The sequence below is a fragment of the Vipera berus genome (assembly GCF_964194415.1).
Source record: "Vipera berus genome assembly, chromosome: 1".
Classification (NCBI taxonomy): Eukaryota; Metazoa; Chordata; class Lepidosauria; order Squamata; family Viperidae; genus Vipera; species Vipera berus.
In genome coordinates this window covers 327,885,284-327,900,105 of record NC_138202.1, presented here as the reverse complement: position 1 = coordinate 327,900,105, position 14,822 = coordinate 327,885,284, and the positions used below count along the sequence as shown (strand labels likewise).

Sequence of the window (14,822 nt, the reverse complement as noted above, 5' to 3'; positions counted from 1 at the left end):
CTCATTTAACAACTTTCTCACTGAGGAATATAAATTTTGGTCTCCATTGTGGTCGTAAGTCGAGGATTATCTTTCTTTATGTGAAAGTCTGATTGAGAGAGATTAAAGATCAGGAATGCCGTTCCTTCTTGTAAAAAAACAAAATCTGCACACAGCAAGCGTGCAAATATTAAAACATGATTTCGTTCCTTCGCAAAGCTCAGGCCAGCGACATATCATTTTACCGCTACCAATGATAAAAGTCACCAAATTCTCCTCAGAGAGGGTTAACTCAGAAGAAGATCGGTAGGGGGCGTTAAACGGATGCTGACGGTAGCTGAAACTTTTAAAGTCGGTCCAAAACATCCAGAGGGAGGGGAAGCGCGGGCGAGGGGGGGGGGCGCTTTCCCCGCCGTGACTCGAGGAGCCGGGCGAAGGCACGGGGTTAACCAGCAACTGCGCCTCTCCGGGAGGGAGTTGCTGCCGCTTGCTCTCCCCAGCCGCCTCCCTTGGCAGCTCTGCCTGCACGGGAAGGGAATCCCCTCCCCACCTCGCCGCACGCCCGTTGTTGGAGCGACGCAGGTAAGACGCTCCCGGGTTCTCACTTCCTCACCGACCTTTGCGGTTAAACGCGGTGGGAGAAGGAAGCAAGCGCCAACGTCGCGTGGTGCGCTGCGGTGCAATGTTTTACCTCTCGCACGGGCTGCTCCCCGCTCGTGCGGACGCGTGGGAGGATCTTTCAGGAGGTCGCATCGCGGGAGTGGTTGGCCCGCGTGCGGGTTTGATTTTTATTTTATTTTTTTTCGGGTGTGCGTGGAATGGGTTCGAAGGAATTGTATTAATGAATTGCTGGTTTTCGTGCAGGGAGAATAAAGGAAATTTAGGACCATCCAGGAAAAGTAAATACAGAGGATGCAGATTTAGAGGAAAAAAAGTATGCCCTTTTAATCGTGAGGTGCAAAGCTGCTGATGCTCCCTGAATCCATTGCAAAACTAACCAAGTCCACTGAAGTGAATCCCATTGAAATTAGCAAATCTTCCTTTCTGACCCAGCATGGGCAGTCTAGAAGCAGGTTTCTGGGATACAGAAGATGGGACAGGATACAGAAGATTGGTTGTTTATGTGTCAGTTCCTTGGGTGTTCTGACCCCACATATCTACAGAATAGGTAAAATCATGAATTACATTTCAGGAGTTGAGGACAGATTTGCCACCTTATTCTGAGCTCATCCATTTATGCTGCCAGAGACAAGTGGTCCAGTTGAGCCAAGTATTGGCTATTTTGAGCCTGGCAGCGGTTCTCCAAGTTCTTGGGAGAATTCTTGCCTGGCTTTGTTATTTGAGATCCTTTTAAAGGGAGATTTAGTCAAGGAGGTTGCCTTAGATCAGGCTGCTGGAGTACCTCCTCTGATGGCAGACAGGAGATTTGCACATCACTTGGTGCTTTTAACTGAAGAGGTCACAACTCGAAGATATATGGCCTGCAAATATTTCTAGGGCAGTCCTGCTTACACAGTCTGGTTTGGTCTGGCCAATGATCACAGAAGGAGACTACTAAGGAACACAATTTTCTGCTATTCTGAATTCCTTCACTGGAAAAAAACTAGGAAGTAAAAATAAATAAACACAAGCAGGATTAAACTCTCAAGACCCTTGATTACCACCAGCCCTCCTCCTAGTCACCTAATAGGCAAGCAAGAGGGAACCAGAGAGAGGCAGTTGGACAGTTCTTTTTAGATAATAAAATTGGTTGGGTGGTTGGTTTTGATGCCTTCCAACCAGGCTTGATCCCTGGCTACTGCTTGAGCAAAGTCCCTGAAGTTTTCTTAGCAAGGATTTCAGAAGTGGTTTGCCAATGTCTCTTTCCTAGGGCAGAGAGAGGGAGAAAGAGAGAGAGAGACTGGCCCAAGGTGACTGGCTTCTTGCTTAGAACTTCTAGAATTCCAGTTTCTAGCCTGGTTCTTTAGCTATTTAACTACTTCATAAAGACAAAACTCATCAGAAGGAGACTAAGCCCTGTGAGACAAGCCCAGAATTTCTTTGCAATTCATTCATGGAATTTCTGATGGAAGGGAAAAAACAATCCCATAACAGCTGTTGTTTGCAAAGATCCTGGAAGGGTCCTATTGATCAGAATGGGATGTGCATATTTCCTACACAGGTCTCCTCACAATTCTTTTCATTCCCCCCCTCATGATTTCTCTTTTATTCTTTTAATTTAAAATTGGACAAGAGGTTTTTAACCCAGTGGTGTCTTTCAAACTGCCAATATGCAAAAAAATATAATATTGGTCAGTTTGTATGGCCTGTATAGATTGCTGTTCAGATAATGGGCTACTTAGATACTTTAAGCTTTAGAGAATTCATCTGCAAGGCTGTCTGTCAGCTATTCCACTCCCAGATTCTTGGGAGTTAATAGAACTTTGGCTTTTCCATGTAGCAATCTAAGAACAGAAGCCACACAGGCTTTCCTATATAAGACAGAAAAGAGGCCTGGGTAGGACATTATGTTAGAAACAGGAGATGCCTGAGCTGACACATGTGATACAGTAAATTGGTCTGAGAGATTTGATAGAATTTTTTTTTATTACATTTATATCCCGCCCTTCTCCGAAGACTCAGGGCGGCTTACAAGCTTAGCAGTAGCCTTCATTCTATGTATATGCCTGCTTGTTAGGGCTTTCACACACACCCCCAAGCGGCATTATTACAAAGTCAGCTTAATTGCCCCCAACAATCTGGGTCCTCATTTTACCTACCTCGGAAGGATGGAAGGCTGAGTCAACCTTGAGCCTGGTGGGATGCGAACCTGCACTAATTGCAGGCAGCTGGTGTTACTTAAGGAGGCATCAGCCCACTGCTCCACCAAGGCTCTTGAATTGAATTGAGTTTGAAATTAAAAGAACAGCCAGTGAACTGAGCTTTATGCAACTTGATTTTGCTGGACATGTGTAGATCCTTCTGTTGTCATTTGCTAATGTTTTGTAGATCTCACAATTAACAGAATAACAATGTTGGAAGGGACCTTGCTCTGGTAGGAAACCCTACCATTTCAGACAAATGGTTGTCCAGTTTCTTCTTAAAAACTTCCAGTGTTTGAGCATTCACCACTTCTGGAGGCAGGTTGTTTCTTTTTTTTTTTTTTTTAATTTTTTATTAAATTTATTATTTAAAAACATTGGACACAGTACCAGCGAGCTGACAAACCTTTTTGTCTACAATGTTTAAATATATATATATACATGTATATATGTACATCAAAAATACACTTAAATACACTTAGATTACAAATCGGTGAAATACCACAATATTTAAAACAGTGAGCTAGTCTGTAAAACCTAATAGAGACCTTTCTTTTTATCCATCCAAAGATACAATTTGTTCCAAATTCTATAATAGTCTGATTGATCTTTATTCTTTAATTCCAAAGTTAATTTGTCCATTTCAGCGCAATCCCAAATTTTCCTAATAACCTCTTTTTGTCCTGGGATCTCATTCTTTTTCCATTTTTGCGCAAATGATATTCTAGCTGCTGTGATAATATGGATCGTTAAGTATAGCACATCTTTAGGATATTTCTCTTTCGTGATTCCCAACAAGAAAAGTTCTGGACTAAACTCCAGATCTTGTTTCAATATTTCTTTCAGCCAAATCCAAATCATTCTCCAAAATTTTTGTGTTTTACTGCAAGACCACCACGTGTGGAAGTATGTGCCTATCTCTTCAGAACACTTCCAACATTTGGGAGATGCTGTTGTGTACATTTTTGCTAAGCGGGCTGGGGGAAGATGCCATCGGTAAAACATTTTAAATAAATTTTCTTTATATGATGAGGCCAGTGTTATCCTTTTATTCCTATCCCAAATTGTTTGCCAAGTATCTAGGTCGATGTTATGTCCTAAATTGTTAGCCCAGGTCAACATGGGGTCTTTCACTTGCTCTTCAAACAGCTTATATCCCAAAAGTAATTTATAAAAATTCCTTATTTGTTTAGAGTCCGGTCCCAATAATATTTTGTCCAATGCTGTTTCAGAGGTATATATCCCCCATTCATTTTTATCCTTCCTAAATCTCGATTGGATTTGTAAGTAGGCCCACCAATCAAGTTTTATACCTTGTAATTCTAGTTCATTCCTAAGTTTCAATTCCCCCTCCTCATTCAGAATATCCTTGTATGAGATTATGTTACCCAAATCAAACAGATTTGGGTAAACTATCGCTTCAAGGGTGGATAGCCAGACCGGTATTTTGGTGTAATTGTGAGATCTAATTTTTTTCCAAGTATTAAGTAGCGCTTGCCTGATCCGGTGTCTTTGAAAATGCGAGAAAAGACCTTGTTTCTCCGTCCATAGGAAAGCATGCCAGCCATATTGCAAATCGTGACCCTCTAAAGTTAATAGTCTTCTATTTCTCAAGATTACCCATTCTCTAATCCAGCTCAGGGCCGCGGCGTGGTAATATAATTCCCAGTCTGGCAATCCAAAACCCCCATTTTCCTTCGTGTCTTGTAAATATTTCAATTTAATTCTTGGTTTTTTCCCCTGCCAAATAAAATTTAGTGATAATTTATCCAAATTTCGAAAAAATTTAGAGTCGAGTTGAATTGGGATATTCTGAAACAGAAACAGGATTTTAGGCAGAATATTCATCTTAATGACAGCGATTCTTCCCAATAATGAGAGTTTTAGGTTTCCCCATCTTTCCAGATCACCTTTTATTTGGTTCACTACATTATCATAATTATCCTTTTTGAGTGAAGTGCATCTAGCCGTAATGTTAATCCCTAGATATTTTATTTTCTTGACTATTTCTATATCCATGATTTCAGCCAGATTACCTTTTTGTTTATTGGTCATATTTTTAACAATCATCTTGGTCTTATTTCTATTTATTCGCAGTCCGGCAACCTCACCATATTTAGATAATTCTTCCAATAGCTTTGGTCCCGTCTGACATGGATCCTCCATAATAAAAACCAGATCGTCCGCGAAAGCTTGCAATTTAAAGGTTTCCTTTTTAATGGTTAATCCTATTATCTTTGGGTCGTTTCTTATAGTTCTCGTTAATACTTCAAGAGTCAATATAAACAGCAATGGTGATAAGGGGCAGCCTTGCCGTGTTCCCTTTTGAATTTGAAACTTGCTAGATGCTTCCCCATTAATAATTATTTTTGCTTCCTGATTGTCATAAATTGCCCTAATTATATTTATAAATTTTTCACCCATATTCATAAAGCTAAGCTGTTGGCACAAAAAAGACCATTTAACATTGTCAAATGCCTTTTGGGCGTCTAAGAAAAGTAATGCCATCTGTTGTTCGCTATGTAATTCATAGTACTCCAATGTATCTAATATTATTCTAATGTTGTGCTTAGTGTGTCTCTTAGCGAGAAAACCATTTTGATCTGCGTGTATGAAATCATTCAGAAATCGTTTCAATCGTTCCGCTATAATTGATGTAAATATCTTGTAGTCCGAGTTAAGAAGTGATATGGGTCTGTAATTTTGGATTAATGTATGGTCTGTGTTATCTTTCGGAATAAGGGTTATGTTTGCCTCTAGCCAAGATTTAGGCGTCCTTGCGCCTTCTAATACTGCGTTAAATACCTCCACTAGGGGTTGAGCTAGGATATTTTGTAATTCTTTATAAATTTCTGATGGAAGACCGTCGGGTCCCGATGCTTTATTATTCTTTTGTGCATTAATAGCTTTTATCACCTCAGATAGTCGAATTTCCTCGTTTAACATATTTCTGGTATCTTCTGTGACTTTAGGTAGTTTGGCTCTTTGAAAATATTCCTCCATTTTCTCCACACTTGCCTGACTATCTTCTTTGTATAAACGTTCATAAAATTCCTGGGCTATAATTTTTTTTTTTCCTCCTGGTGGAATATTCTCCCTTCCTCATCTCGTAGTTCGTGAATCCAGTTTTTCCCCTTTTGTTTTCCCAATTTATATGCGAGCCACCGGCCCGGTTTATTTGCATTTTCAAAAAAATTTTGTTTCGTGTTTCTCAATTGTTGTGCTAATTTCTCTTTGTCTAGAATGTTAAGTTTGTGTTTAATCAGATCCATAGATTGCTTGATATTCTCTTTTTGTGGATCTTGTTGGAGTGTAACTTCTAAGCTCTTATATTCCTCTTCTAATCTTTCCCGTTGTTGTCTTTTCCCCTTATTTTTATATACCATATATGCCCTCGCTACCCCTCTCATCATTGCCTTAGCTGTATCCCAATTGTTTTGTACTGAGGTGTCTATAGCTTTATTTTCCTTAAAGAAAAAACTTAGCTCTCTCTCCATCTTAGATTTGAATTCGTCTTCTTTTAAAATTGCTCTTTGAAGCGTCCATCTGGGTATTTTTTTGGAACCTTTCCAGATAAGTTTAATAGGATTGTGATCTGCCCAAGTACCTGTCGCTATATGTACCTCGTCTATTTCTGAACTAATTTCTTTCGTCATCCATACCATGTCTATTCTAGACCATGAGTTATGTCGGTTGGAGTAATATGTATATTGTCTAGCCTTACGATTTCTTTCCCTCCAGACATCTTGGATATTTAGTTCCTCAGCCAAGTTAAGAAAAGATCTCGGTAGAGTTCTTCTCTTCTTTTTCCTAAGCGTCTTTCCCATATAATCCAAATTTATATCTAGGATAGCATTAAAATCTCCTATTAAACAAATCTCCTCATAATCAATGCTACATATCTTATTGTGAAGTGTTTTGAAAAATTGTTCTTGGTTATGGTTTGGGGCATATATCTCTACCATCATGACCTTCCTGTGATTTATTATAACCTCGACTATCAGTATTCTACCCTCTTTATCGTTATAAATTTGTTTTGCAGTCAATTTTGGGTTTACATATAGTGCCACTCCTCTCTTTTTCTTGTGTCGGTCTAAGGAAACGAATAGGTTCCCTATTCTTGGTTGTACTAACAAATATTTTTGTTGTTCCTTTATATGGACTTCTTGTATTGCCACGATATCCAATTGTTGGTGAATAAGCCTATTAAAAAATTTCCGCCTTTTCACTGGCGAATTCAATCCATTAATATTCACAGACATAATACTACACTCACCTCCCTTCATCTTACTTATTTCTGGTTTTTGTGGATCTCGTGATTCGGGGCTCTCTCTCTTCCTTGTCTCTAGTTCCATGTTTCTCTGTTAACTCACCGGATTTGTTCCTTCTATCCTCTGTAGCTAAGATCTTCCCATCCATTGCCACACGTATTGTATCTCTTTCTCTTACCTCCCTTCCATCTTGATCTTCTAAATCTACTTCCTCTTGGCTATGGAAGTGGCGTTTGTAAAAATCTTCTGCCTTCTCTATCGTGTCCAGTCTATGCCTTCTATCCTGCCACGTAACTAGAATACCCTCTGGAGTTAGCCATCTAAAGTTTACATTTTCTCTTATTAGTTTGGATGTTAAGAATTGATAGCCGCGTCTCAGATCCCTCATCCTTTTAGGTATCTGTTTAAGGATGGTGATTGGTTGGCCCCGAAATTCTAATGGTTCCTCTCTAGATCTATGCAGAAGCTCATCCCGAATTGATTTTTTAACTAACCTTACATGTACTTCTTTTGGGAGGTTGTGCCTTCTCGCATAATTAGTTTGGACCCTGTATGTTTCATCAATTTCCGCCAGCATTTCCTCCTTCCCTACACCGAGTGCCTTTGCCATCAGTTCTGCCATCATGACCAACAGATCTTCCCCTCTTTTTTCTTGAACGTTCTGGAAGCGTAGATAATGAGCAGCCTTTTCTGCTTCCAGAAAAATGACTGTTGTTTCTAATTCCTTATTAGCCTGAAGGAGTGTTTCATTTAAATCATCTACTCTCTTTTCCTCTTTTTCCATTCTAGCTTCCATATCTTGAAGTCTTTGTTCATTTTTGACTAATTGCTGTTGAATCCCTTCAAATTTATCATCTATCGCTTGGATTTTCCCCTTTAATTCACCAGTGTCGTTTCTTATTTGGCCTATTTCTCTCTTCATCTCCTCGTGGTTTTTGGCCATTGCCTCGTGTAGGTTTTGCAAAAGGGCATGTAAATCTTTAAAGGAATTCGAGTTAGATCTTTCCCTTTGCAGCATATCCTCTATAGATTTCTGATTGGAGGGACTTGAGGCCATCCCCTGTCCCTGTGCTGCCGCCTTTTTGCCAGCGCTAGGCTTAGTTGCTCCCGAGATACTTGTCATGTTTCCCCAATTATAACAGCGTTTTATCAATGTATAATACCCTGAGTCTTATATAAACCTTTTAACTCTATGACAAAAGATATATAAAACAGTTACCACCAGATACTTATTACCAACTAAGCAATTTATATAATAGAATTCTATAGTATGAATATAATCAAAGTCACGTTCTTCTTCTTTTTCCCCCCCCCCCGTTTCCGGCGCAGAAATTGGCACCTTTTCCGTCTTCCTCTGCTGTCAAAGACCAGTAGGTGTCCCACTAAACAAACCTCCAGTTACTAAATTGCTATATCAAATGGCCGCCCGTGACAAGTAGAGTAGAATTTCAAAAGTTTCAAAAGTTCACAAATTCAAAATTTACCAGGATAGACCAGACTAGACCAAGCTGATCGCTTTCCACGCCCGACAATCCAGAGTTCAGTCTCTAAGGCTCCAAAGCTCAGACTTTGACCTGTTGTAGCTTTTCTCCAGCTAGAATACAGTCATATAGTCTTCGGCTTTCTTTCCCTTGCTGTTTTTGCCAAACGCCTCCCTCAAGACTTCTATCGCCGCTTATTCCCTCTCCGTGAGGCTCCCACTTCGAACCAGTACCTCTTTCACAAGCGCTTCCTATTTAATATTCGGATACACTCTCCGTCAGCTCCGCTCTACCGTTGTCCCGCTGCTTACGTGCTAGCTCCGTCCCTCTGTCAGATCTTCATGTCGGCCATTACTGGCCTCCTTCTCCCCGGTTCGCTCGCATCAGACTTTCTCCGGATCTTCAACACGAACCGCCGCTCATGAAGGTTCTCCGGGCTGCCTGCAACTTCGGATGTCCCTACAGGACCTCCTGAAGCTCCGAAAAGCCCCCGCGAACACTGGGTGAGAGGTTGTGCGTGGAGAGAGCTCCGTTCACACAGCCGCCCGCTCTGACAGTTGGCTCCGCCCCCCTGGAGGCAGGTTGTTTCATTGGTTAATTGTTCTAACTATCAGGAAATTTCTTCTTAGTTCTAGGTTGCTTCTCTCCTTGATTAGTTCCATCCATTGCTTCTTGTCCTGCTTTCAGGTGCTTTGGAGAATAGCTTGATTCCCTCTTCTTTGTGGCAGCCCCTGAGATATTGGAACACTGCTATCATGTCAGCCCTAGTCCTTCTCTTCATTAAACTAGACATACCCAATTCCAGCAATCATTCCCTATATGTTTTAGCCTCCAGTCTCCTAATCATCTTTGTTGCTCTTCTCTGTACTCTTTCTAGAGTCTCAACATCTTTTTTATAGTTCTAGGTTGCTTCTCTCTTTGATTAGTTTACATCCATTTCTTCTTGTCCTGCCTTCAGATGCTTTGGAGAATAGGTCCCTCTTTTTTGTGGCAACCCCCTTAGATATTGGAACACTGCTTCTCTGTCTCCTCCTAGCCCTTCTTTTCATTAAATTAGACATACCCAATTCCAGCAATTGTTCTTTATATGTTTTAGTTTCCAATCCCCTAAATAAGGTAAGTGACATGGGAACACCTCTCTGAACACTAGCAGAGGTCAAAGTGGATATGTTAGCTAGATCATTTTTATATCCAGGAGCACCCTTCCTTTTCCTACCCCTACATGGGGCAGCAAGTCTTTACAAAAAGGGCAAGGGAATTTTGGAGGAGGAAAACAGATTTTCAGGATTTGGGGTGCTGGTCTTAGTTTACTTGAAGTCCAAACACATTTGTTTCTTTGAGGGAACCATTGTGGGAACAGGCAGTGCATAACATTTCTAGATGAATAAGGTAGATCTGGAGAACTCCAAGGAGGGGGGAAATAGGGACTATATGAGCATACATAGTATGTTCTTCCTTGCTTTTTGATAGTGAAGCAGACTGTAGTAAGATTTGGTGATGAATTTCCTACCCATTTTTTGCCTATTAATATGTAGCTGTTCATCAATGAAGGCTGCATTTGTGAAATAGACATTGACACTCAAAATATCTGAATCATAATCTCTAAGTCAATATTTTTCAAAGGGAGTTGCTTATATCATAGTTGCATTCCCTTCATTAATGAGATAATGATAAAGCTGGCCGGGATTCAGTCTTCCCTCAATGGTCACAAGTGAAGTCAGGTAGAATTGAAAATGCCATTTTAATACAGTTATTACCATATTATGCAATTAAGTTGATAAGAGAGAAAGAAGTAGCCTTCTTCAATCTGACTCCTTTTCCTCAAATTCCCATCTCGCATAGCTAATATCTCTGCTGAGTAGCAGTTGTTTTGTAATTCCAATAGAGAAATATTGCCTTATTATATCAGCAATTGATAATTTAAGGAAATGTCCAAATTCTAGTTTTCTCTTGTCCATTAGAGCCATTTCACACATTCCACCAGGTTTTATTTGCTATCCAATGAACTTAGGTTACAATGTCTGTCAGCTCTTTGAGGTAGACAGAGTCAAAGCAGGAGTTTCTGGAATGTTGTATAGGACAATAGAATTTGGAAAGCCTGTCAAAGTTTCTCTGCATCCCGTTTTATACTAAACAAAATGAGGGTGAGATAGTTGTATTTCTTATTGCCAAGGAAAGATCTACATTCCTTCACAACCCCATTGTCAAGTGTAAGGCATCTGAAACAGGTTCTATGCCCCCAATGCTGGGGCCCATCTTTAAAAATTTACCTGGGACTACTAGCTGCCATTTTAATTCCCTGCCATTCCTGCATAGAGATGCTATGGTGGGGGCCTTAAGGGAAATTCAGAGCATTACTACTTCCTACCCCACCCCGCCCCCCAGCTATCGGCTGGTATATCAAACATGAAAAATAAAGGAAGTAAAGTTCTCCTACATAATTCTCAAGTATTATTGGGGGTTCTGGCTGCACCAACAAAAAAATTAGTTGGCCTCCAGCAAGCTTTCTAGGCCAGAAGTTTAAGAGGGAAAGTTCATAAGGAGCTTCCGAATCCACTGCAGTTTGGAGAAACCTGGACAAGAATTTCAAAATACAAAAAATCAAAAATAAATGTCCCTCTCTTACCATAAATCAGAATGTAACAAAGAAATATTGTAAGGAGGAAAGGGAAAGGAGAAGAGAGAACCCATCTGAGGGTTGGGCAACTCCTGTTCTTTAGAAGCAACTGCTGTCTTGTGTACATCCAGTAGTGGGAGGTATATACTGTACCATTCCACGTTTAGAAGAATTTCTGTCAATCTCTGGAGAACCTGAAGATATGGCAAGAAATATAAACAGTGATTCTTAATCAAGAGTCTCTTCTTGAATAAAGCAACAGCAATACGCCAAAATGGCAATTCTTCTGTTAGCATATGGTTTGCTACAATTAAGCAGTTTATCTTTTCTTTTCTAGTAAGAAAAATTCTTTGTGGTCATGTTTAACCATGGCAAGATTATATGATGGTTTCCTCCACTCCTTGTGTATTATATCTGTAAGCAGAAAACAAAATACATTTCTTCTTTCCCTTTCCCTAAGTCTGCCTCCAATAGGCTCAGTAGAGAATAATAATTATTAATAATAATAATAATAATAATAATAATAATAATAATAATAATAATAATAATAATAATAATAATAATACCACCATAATAATAATACCATAATAATAATAATAATAATAATAATAATAATAATAATAATAATAATAATAATAATAATAATAATAATAATAATAATAATAATATACAAAAAACTGCGCTACTCGGAACACCTTACATTTTCAGGAGATACCTGGTTGATATCTGGGATGCTGGCAGCAACACTTGTCAACCATTAATGCTAGTCAATTTGAGTGTTCAGTTGATTGAGTTTCATGTTTTATGAATAAAAGAAGAAGAAGAAGAAGAAGAAGAAGAAGAAGAAGAAGAAGAAGAAGAAGAAGAAGAAGAAGAAGAAGAAGAAGAAGAAGAAGAAGAAGAAGAAGAAGAAGAAGAAGATGGAAGGGACCTTGGAGGTCATCTAGTCCAACCCCCTGCTCAGGCAGGAAACTCTATACCATTTCATACAAATGGCTGTCCAGACTCTTCTTAAAAACTTCCAGTGTTGCAATATTCACCACTTCTGGAGGCAGGTTGTTACACTGGTTAATTGTTCTAACTGTCAGGAAGTTTCTCCTTAGTTCTAGGTTGCTTCTCTCCTTGACTAGTTTCCATCCATTGCTTCCTGTCCTGCTTTCTGGTGCTTTGGAGAATAGCTTGGCTCCCTCTTCTTTGTGGCAGCCCCTGAGATATTGGAACACTGCTATCATGTCACCCCTCACCCTTCTCTTCATTAAACTACACATACCCAATTCCAGCAACCATTCCCTATATGTTTTAGCCTCCAGTCCCCCAATCATCTTTGTTGCTCTTCTCTGTACTCTTTCTAGAGTCTCAACATCTTTTTTACATCGTGGTGACCAAAACTGGATGCAGTATTCCAGGTGTGGCCTTACCAAGGCATTGTAAAGTGGTATTAGTACTTCACGTGATCTCGATTCTATCCCTCTGTTAATGCAGCCTAGCACTGTGTTGGCTTTTTTGGCAGCTGCAGCACACTGCTGGCTCATATTGAAGTGATTGTCCACTAGGACTCCAAGATCCCTCTCACAAGGTCTTTTAATCAAGACCTTGGATTAATGTTCTTCAAGACCAGAAGAAAATATATATATTATTATTATTATGGTTGATTACACAATCAGCTGGGTGTTTAGACTGAATCTGGCATTTTTATCCACCCATCAAGTCCTTCCCAAGGACCTGGAACAAGCAGATGCTGTTGTTTAAAGGGGTTAAAAGTAACATTGCAGGAGCTAAGCTATTTCAAATAAAGCTCCCTTTTGTAATTGACTGGTTGTGATTTTGTCAATGCCGATGGTGTTCAAGTGGTGCTCCAGATATTTTAGGAATAAACCCAAGACACCTATTGCTATTGATAGTACCTTTGTTTTCTTTTGCCACAGTCATTCTACTTCTATTTCTAGGTCTTTGCATTCTATAATTTTCTCCAGTTCTCTCTCCAAGTACTGCAACATCACTATCCAAACTTTTTTGTCTTTCTTATCAACAGTTATTAAATCTGGAGTGTTGTATGGCAGATGCCTGTCTTTTGGAATTCTAAATTCCCAGAGCATTTTAGCTTCTTCATTTTTTGTTACTTTCTCTATTTTATGGTTCCACCAGTTCTTGCTTGCCTGCAAAGGATATTTCTTGCAGATCTGCACCATTGTTGCTACTTTGTTATGCCATTATTATTTGTGTTCAATCTGTGCAATCTTCCTACAGCAACTAACTAGGTGATCCACAATTTCTTCAATTTCTTTGCTGTCTCAAGTCTGGCTTTATATGCATTTATTCTTAAGTTTCTTCTTGGCAGCTTGGCAGTTTCTTCAATTTTCCTGTTCTTAGCTATCGCCAAGTCTTATTGTTATCTGTTTTGCCTGCTATTGTTTTCTGTATTGGCTATATATTACTTTGCCTTGCCATGTCTCATTTCTATTCTTCATTTGGTCTTTCTTATAGGCCAGTCTGCTCTCTCCACTACTCAGTAAGTGGTATACTAGTTTCAGTGCATCTTCTTCACTTTCCTTGAGATATTCTTCCAATGCTCTTTTTTCTTCTTACCAACTGCCTGGTTGGTGTACTTGCAACATTCTATGTTTGCCTATTTTCCTTGGTATGTAGCATCTGTCAACATGAGGAAGGACATGATTTATTGCCTTTATTTTTCTATTTTAGTTCTACTTAAATCCAATCCACTATTCCAGCTGTGTATTTAATGACTGGGAATGCCTAGCTATTAATTGCTTTGATGATATTTTCTCCACCATGCAATCACTGAGTGACTGCAGAAAGATACCAAAAAACAAACCTTTTTTTAGCCCTTGTGTAGTAGCTCTAGTCCAGACATGTCAAACTCGTGATGTCATGTGACGTTGTGCAATGTATCGGGATGGTTTTGCCATTGCTGGCAATGGGGTGGGCGCAGCTTCCACATGACGCGTCCGGCCACCCCTGCTCTAGTCCATTCCCCCCCCTCTCTCTCTCTCTCTCTCACACACACACACACACACACACATTCAAATCTCATTCATGTACTGTATGTTTTGTTTTACACATCTTTCATTATAATGATCCACACATGGTCTATATCTGTAAGCAACACTTTCATAATTATAAGTATCAACTTTTGAGTTTATTGAGTAATTGAAGACCATAAGTTTAACCTTCCACCATTGGAGAATAAGTCTCATTGCAGTAAGAGGCTGAAGCTTTGCAACCAGCTTCCTATTTCTAGTGGTGTCATTGGCTCATGGCATAATTTCCTTTATTGGATCCCCTCCTTCACAAATGCCACCTTCTGATATCTATACCTTCATTTGGAACTGAATGACATGAGAAATTTCTCACAATGCTTCTGGTGCACTATTTTTTAAGATCATTGTAAGAAATTAAAATGGAAACTTTCTGAAAGTACACAACAACAATGCTAGACATCCTCATATGAATACTAAATAGGGAGATTATTACAGACTTACATTTGTAAAGTTGCTGCAGTTTTTATCTACTGCTACACTCGGGTGATCATATTTATTAGGAATTATGTAGGAAGCATACCACAGTAGCAAAGGGAGACTTCAACTATCCAGATATCAACTGGGAGTCAAATTCTATTCTATTCTGTTCTGTTCTGTTCTGTTCTGTTCTACAG

At 39.5% G+C, this 14,822-nt stretch overlaps 1 protein-coding gene across 1 annotated transcript in view; it reads left to right on the top strand.

Annotated features, from left to right (window-relative positions):
• Positions 1-352: 352 nt before the first annotated feature.
• Positions 353-14,822, top strand: part of EFEMP1 (EGF containing fibulin extracellular matrix protein 1) — a 67,833-nt gene continuing 53,363 nt past the window's right edge. Inside the window, exon 1 of the mRNA XM_081313389.1 lies at positions 353-561. The gene's annotated coding sequence lies outside the window, so the exon portion shown is untranslated. The remainder of the gene's footprint in view (positions 562-14,822) is intronic.